Source organism: Delphinapterus leucas, chromosome 18 (genome assembly GCF_059928025.1).
Source record: "Delphinapterus leucas isolate spDelLeu-1000000601 "Yukka" chromosome 18, BTC_Dleu_Yukka2, whole genome shotgun sequence".
NCBI lineage: Eukaryota > Metazoa > Chordata > Mammalia > Artiodactyla > Monodontidae > Delphinapterus > Delphinapterus leucas.
This window is the reverse complement of record NC_143146.1, coordinates 57,043,121-57,050,952: the sequence shown is the minus strand read 5'-3', so window position 1 is coordinate 57,050,952 and position 7,832 is coordinate 57,043,121.

Genomic DNA, 7,832 nt, shown 5'->3' with positions numbered 1-7,832 from the left:
CAGCCAATAGTTCTAACGTTACAACCACCCAGCATCCTGAATTCAGAGGCAAGAGACAGTTTTCCTCCCTTGCCGAAGATCCCCAGGGAAAACTCTCGGGGCTGAGCTTTGGACCTTCCCTGAGCCAATCACTGTGACCAGGGGATAGGGGCTCACTCTGATTGGTCCCTGCAGCAGAGAGGGGCGGGGCACAGTGTCTGGGACCAGGGAACCGTCCGCAGGGAGGAAAGCAGAGGAGTTCCCAAAGGAAAGGATGCTGGGGAGATGCACCACTATGTCTTATCCCTTTCAAGCCCTCCCTAACCTTCCCTGAAGAGTCAAGTGCTTCTTCCCAGGTGTATCCAGAAGTCCTCACGAATGCCTCTCTCTCCCAGCATGCGTTACATCACTGTGGTTTTCTGGGTTATATGCCTTCTCACCCATCAGACGTAAATTCCTGGAGAGCAGGGATTTTGTTTGTACTGGTCATCTTCTGTCTGCCGTCCATGTTTACTCTCCACCCTCTTCCCCCTGCCTGCCCATAGGGACAGCATAACCGGGCCCCTGGGCCTTGTTTGGCCAGTGGGGCTCATCAGGAGGAGACGAGAGGGAGAGAGGAAAGTGAGGCTGAGATATTTGTCCCTCTGGCGCCTTGCACCGCTGTTCACAGTCGCGGGTTCTACACTATCTCTTTAGGTTTCCCTGTACCTTTTCCACACCAGATAAATAGCTCCTTTATTAAACTCTCCTCGTATTACCCAATTAGAGCGTGCCACCTGGTTCCTGCCAGACCCTGCCTGACCCAGTCCTCTATTCATCTTTGTTTCCCCAGGACCCAGCACTGAGCCTTCCACACCATGGGCACTTAATAAATTCAGGAATTAAGGAATGACTGAGCATCAACTGCATCTAGGAGTGTTGAACTCTGTATGGAAAATGGACCAGGGCAATAGGTTTCAAATAGTTTTTGGTCAAGACTCATAGTAAGAAACCCAGCTCAAATTGCAGTGCTGGACACATACATATTTATATATAACTGAGTGAGGAGTTTGGTGAAGCAATGCTTAATTTTACTATTTGCAACGCACTGTGGTATTTTGTATTTAATTGTGCTCTGTTTCAAGTTCAAATTCTCGTTTTGGTCTGTTAAATTGTCTTATGCCCCCCAAAATGGTTGCAACTGCCTGCCCCTCCCCTCCACAAACTGTTTGGGCTTCAACCCACCTTTGGCAGGAAGAAATTGCTTCCCGGATGTGTAGGATTAAAGGTGGGTCCCACAGCCTCCAGGCCCTGGACTGGGATAGGTCCTGGGTCCCTCCAAGCCCTGGGAAGGCTTCTCCAGTGCAACTCTGCTGAGACCGTCTCCCACCTGCGACTTGAAAGCACCCACTCCCTTGTGAATGGCTTAGAGCAGACAAGGCTGGTGGGACCCCCAGGATGTCTACGTTGATTTACAATCCAGGTCATCACAGGGGGACTTTTTTTGGTTCACGTTGAAAAAATGCCATCTTGTTTCTCCATGGAGACTGACAAGAAGCCTGCAGGAGAGTTCCCTCCCAGGGCTGGCAGGCTGGGCTCTGTCCATGGACCGGGCCTCGTGCCTTGTATCAGTGGTGGTGCACTGATCACACTTCTCCTTCACCTTTGCGCCAAGAAAAGAGCAGAGGCAGACCCAATGATTGTTTCCATTTGCCCACACCCTCTCAGCTGGTGGGCAGACATCACTGGGCTGCAGCCAGGGAGAGGGAAAAGGGAAGGGGCTTCTCTGGTGAGAGAATGAAAGGGCTGGCTTGGCCAGGGGAAGGAGGTGTGCAGCCCAGGGCAGGACTGAGGACAGGACACGGGGGCACAGCTAGAGAAGCGTGAAGAGGCAAAGCTATGAAACGCCCCAAAGCCAGTGCATAGAATATGCCATTTTGTTAGATACAGAGTAGAAATTGCTGGTCCTTTGAGAGACACACAGACACTAAGGCGTAAGGAGGCAGCCCGACATCCCCTAGGGATGTGTTGTTGAGGGTAGCTTCCTAGGGAAAAGTCTGAGCCCTCCCCGAGAAGACTCAAGGCTATTTTAAAGGCTGGTCCTCAGAGGGCCGTGCCCAGCCTCCCTGTGCAGCAATGCTGGGCAGCAAGGCTATGCGCCGGCTTCCCCCAGGTCTCCGTTGCCACTGGCAGCAAAACCCAAGCTGGGTTATTACATCAACGACTTCTCCCCTCCCCGGCCCCTGGGGAGCCCAGCCAGGTTGGAAAGCAGCAGGAACTTTTTCCAACACAAATACATGATGATCTCAGGTAGCAGCGCTGATATTAGAAAACAGGGAGAGACGTCTTATGGGTTTCACTCAGATGGAAAGGGATGGGAGCCAAGCTCAGTCTGTTTCAGGGCTGTGGGCCAATCTGGGCTGCGGAGAGCTGCAGATATGGCCCTTGAAATACAGGTTTGGTGACTTCTGACAGTAAGTGGCCTTAATTCACAGGGGGAACGTCCTGCTTCTTTGCCATCTTTGCAAATTTGCAGTATTTGCTGTAAACTAGAAACACCCAGCCAGGATCTCCTGCCCTAAAGGCAGGGAACAAACGAAATGTTTTCCTATTGTGTAAAGAGCTCACATTTTCCCACATGCAGAGCACGGAACAGTGTCATCAACCTTTCATCTTTCTTTTATTTCCCCAAATTACCTTCCAGAAGAGAGCGCAAACGCCAGTTTTGTGGACGTATCTCCAATATACAGATACTTTCTGTGTCACTGTCATAGTGGACGTTGTCGTGTTCCGGCAGCCACCTTGCATCCCCAGGAGGAAAATTAGATTGTGCATCAAGCCCCCGTGTGAAAGGAAGGGGGCCGAGAACGCCCCCTGAGCCTTTAGGAGGCTGGGAGCCCAGGAAGGGGCTGGCAGCCCCCAACCCACCCTACTCTCTGCTCCTCTTGGGTTCCTAAGACATACCCGGTCCACGGGACCAAGGGCGCTTCTCCTGTGTGTGTCTTGCTCCCTGACTATCCTAGTCACACCTTGTCACTGGAAATGTATCTTTATTCTACTCTCCATCCCCTGCCACCCCCAGCTATCTGGTCTGAAGATGGTTTATCAAAATAACACTAGTCAGATGAAAAACAGGGAAAAACTTAATGCTTTTCTCATATAAAAGTAATACAGGTCTTGGAATTGGACCAATTTCTGGCATCCCTCCTAAAACAAATTCCCTTGTGGAATGTGGTTCTGAGAGCGGAGATTGGGAGTGTGGGAGGGGTCACATGCAGGACCCTGTCACCTGGCCTAGGCACAACAGATCCGGTGACTTCGTGTGAATGATAAGGTGAATCACTAAAATGACAGAAAATCCCTTTCCTCCCTCCATTTCCTTCTTCCTTCCTCCCTTCTTTCCTTCCTTCTTTCCTCCTTCCCTCCCTCCCTCCATCTACCCACCCCCTCGTCTCCCGCCTTTCCCCATCTGTTTGGAATTCCAGTTCTCCAGTGCTGTGGGAACTGACTGCATGTCCTATCTCCATTCTAACGTATTTGGAGGTTTGAAGATCACGAACACGTAATCAGAACGAAACTAGCCATAGGTCAGCCTCTTCACAGATACCAGTTGTCTTCCCTAGCCCAGATTAATTTAGAATCTTGCCTAAAACTCCACCTTCAGGAATTACTACAAGGAAGAGTAATAATAGAGAAAACCATGGCACTGACACTAGTGTATACATTTTGAATTCTTTCTTCATCATCTGGGATGGATTGTGTTGATCCAACCACACTTTCCCTTCAGGGCATTCTTGCTGTTGAGAACATGTTGTTCTAAGATAGGGCCCTGGCAGAGGTAGGGTTTTGAATACATAGCAACAGTTCTCTGTGTAGTCCTCACCTGTCCTGAGTAGCAATTACTATTATATTATTGTATGATTGCCAACAATAATTCCACATATAGTTGTATACATATATATAATTATATATATAATTTGTATAGCATTCTACAATTTTTTCAAAGCGATGTCACATACATCATATCACTTGCTTCCCACAACAGCCCTGTGATGTGGAAGGGCAGGTTATCTTCAAATGGATGAAGGAGGAAATCAAACCAGAGAACAAAGTGATGAGCAGAGGCCAGGAACCCAGGGGCCTGGCTTCTGGTGCTGAGCTGTTTCTATGATTCAGTTCTGCCTTCCAGCCTTGCCGAAGCTATGTCTTCACCAAGAGGTTATTGTTTGCTGACTCATTTGTTCATTCATTTCATGAATAGGTATTGAGCTCCAGGCACTGTTCTAGGTCTTGGAGGCATAGCAGCGAAAACCAAAACAAAATCAAAACAAAATCAGCCCTGCCTGTAGCGTAGGATCAGGCGCTGGCTAAGGTCAGTGCAGTGTGGAAAAGCACAGATGCAGAGCCAGCCTGCTTGGGCCTGCAGCCCAGCTCATCTGTCTACTTGCAGCATGACCTCTGGCATTTCAAACCCTCTGGCCTGTTTCTTCATCGGTAAGACAGAGGTAATTATGGCCCCCCACCGAGGGGCATTTTATGAGGCTTCAATGAGCAGATACTCATAGGTACCAGAATAGGATTTGGCCCAGAGTAAGCCTGCCATAAGTGTTAGTAGTAAGTCTAACCTACCTTATGCGGAGACTGAAATAAAAAACAACAAATGTGTGCGCAAGCTTGTTAAATGCTTAAGAATGCTTTGAAGCAAATTTGGGGTGATGACTCCAAATGCTGATTTCTTTCTGGCCCTTTTTTCTTAAGTAGTAACGTATTTTCTCTCCCTCATACACGACCTCCATCTTGCTCCCACCAAGAAGTAATGGATGAGTTATAAACGTCTCGGGGCCACTTTTTTTTTTTTTTTTAATTTTTGGCTGTTTGGGTCTTCGTTGCTGTGCGTGGGCTTTCTCTAGGTGCTGCAAGCTGGGGGTACTCATTGTCGCGGTGCGCGGCCTTCTCATTGTGGTGGCTTCTCTTGTTGTGGAGCACAGGCTCTAGGTGCACGGGCTTCAGTAGTTGTGGGTCATGGGCTCTAGAGCGCAGGCTCAGTAGTTGTGGCGCACAGGCTTAGTTGCTCCGCAGCACGTGGGATCTTCCCGGACCAGGGCTCGAAACCGTGTCCCCTGCGTTGGCAGGCGGATTCTTAACCACTGCGCCACCAGGGAAGCCCTCAGGGCCAATTTTTAAACTATTCATTTGGACTTCTCTTCCAGAGCTCTGTGCAACTTTGCTCAGATCTCTCTGTGTTCCTAATGCAATATTTAAAGTTTGTATCTGTCACAGTGAGATAAAATAGACGTCCCTGTGTACAGGCTTGTGTCTTGGGGGCTTTCATGACGTAACAGTCTGTGCTTCTGTTTTGAACATTCAAGGCTGACACTCTCCAGTTACTTCTCAGAAAGAGCTTGACATCCCAGCCCAACCTTCCATTTTGCTTTGCCTTCAAGGTCCCAGCCTCCCACCCCGACTTCCCACACATACCTTGGCACCGATAGAATTAAAATCCTTTGTATTCATCCTGAAAGATTTCCTCACAGCTCTGCCAAGGCAGATCATTGCCTGTTTCACTTCTATTATTTAAATTCTAAATTCCTTCTTAGTAGAGTCTGCCTTCTGTCATGAACAAGGGGCTGGCGGATGTGCAGAACCTTCCAACTTAATCCAGTGCTTCTTGAGTGAGGGCTTGTGAGTCACAATCTGAGAACTGCCACTCAAGAGCAGGGCTTGGCAGGGCCTGCTTGTTTGTTAAATAAAGTGTTTTTTTTTTTGTTGTTTTGTTTTTTTTGCGGTACGTGGGCCTCTCACTGTTGTGGCCTCTCCCGTTGCGGAGCACAGGCTCCGGGAGCACAGGCTCCGGACGCGCAGGCTCAGTGACCATGGCTCACGGGCCCAGCCACTCCGCGGCATGTGGGATCTTCCCGGACCGGGGCACGAACCCGCGTCCCCTGCATCGGCAGGCGGACTCTCAACCACTGCGCCACCAGGGAAGCCCTGTTAAATAAAGTTTTATCGGAACAAAGCCTGTCCACTTGTGTATGTACTACCTAGGGCTGCTTCCAAGCTACGCTGAGTCGTCTCAAGGCGCTATGGTCCACCAAGCCTAAAATATTTACTCTCTGGCCTCTACTGAGAAAGTCTGCTGATCGCCAGGGTGGAAGGTAGACCCACAGCCAGCAGATGGAAGCCTGAGGATTTAAAGATTTTCAGAGAAAGGGGCCCATGGCTGAGAGCCATCACTACGTGTTCACGATTTGCAGCTGAAGCCTGGTGATGACTTGTGTACGATAAAGGATATCACCCAAATGATATTTTGCCTCCAAAGCAAATGTGACCACGTGTGGGGACCAAGTGTGGAGTAACTGCAGGGATGTTACGTCAGGATGTTTTTGTGTCTGGATGGGATGAGAATTGTCTTACAGCGAAGTGTCTGCATATCTGTGTGTGCGTTCCCTCCCTTCTGAAGCAGCGAGCACACTCCCTGTGCACAGCCTTCTCAGAAAGAGTGTTTGATCTGTAATGATGCCCTGGAGGGCGAGGACCTGGAAAGAGCTCTCAGTCTTCCCACTGCAGATGGCTTTCCTCTTACGGAGCTTTTGAGGGCCAAGTATTAAGCACTCTGTACCCCGGTCTGTGCTGTTCTTGACAAAGACACACAAGACCCGGAGCAAAACAGGACACGGTGTCTCATGTTCGCTGAGCTCTGCAGAGCACCCCCGGTGCTTAACATGTCAGAGGAGGGAGGAACTCTCGTGCATCAGGGTTGATGCAGTGTTAGGTTTAGGGGTATTACCTCTGGGTCCCTGTTTCATTTAATTAAAGCAAGTCTGCTGGTGAACTTGTTCCCGGTGCTTAACATGTCAGAGGAGGGAGGAACTCTCGTGCATCAGGGTTGATGCAGTGTCTCGGTGAGTTTGATTTTCAATAGGCCTGGGGTGGATCCCTGCTTTTAAAAACCCCCGTCCCCCCCCGATAGCCGTGACGCACAGCAAGCGAACGCTGACAAGCGGAATCTGGTGTTTATCTCACAACGTTTCAAAGGATTCAGGAGGTGCTCGTTCTTTCTCTGCAGGATCTGCACCTTGAGTCCCCAAAGAAGCGGTTTAATGTGCCCCTGGAGGTACTGACTGTGATTGAGATGTGAGGTCTGGTTCTCCTCAGAACTCAGTGTGGGATTCAGACTTTCTTACCTTGTGAGCCCTTGCTTATCTGTCTCCCATGAAGGGCTTGATTTTTCTCCAGAAAGAGCAGTGTTTTCACACTGTAGGTTGCAATCTACTCGTGGGTTATAAAGTCATTTAAGGAGGGTGCAACCGGCATTAAAAAAAAAAAAAAAAAAGACTAGGGAAAAAAAAATCAGGGTGCATCACATGTGTTAAGGATGTGTTGTTCTGTTATAGTTGCTTTGGTGGGTGTGCTGTGCATCGGGTTGCCATGTGTTTCTTACTGTGTGTCATGGCAGAAAGTCTCCACTGTTCAGTATAAATCAGCCATGAACCTAATTTACTTAGGGCAGCTCCCATCTCCGCTTGCAGAGGGCTGGCAGAAGTCACCAGGGTGGGCAGACTGTCCTATACAAGTGCTTCCAGGGAGGCTACCTGGAAACTAATAGAAAACCAATTTGGGGATGATTGCATCTTCTGGGGAGATAAATCCATCATGGGAAGTTTTACGGATGACAAGAGACTCAGCCCACCACACCTGTCACCTGGCGACAGCTGGGTTTATCTGGAGGCCAAATTTCAGTGTCCTTTTCTTGAAATGGGGATATCACCCCATTGGCTATTACTGTTGTGGGAAAGACCAAATTAGGGAGGGAAAAGACTCTCTCCAATAAAGGATGAATTTCAAAGCTCAGGCCCAGTGATGGCTTTTCACGA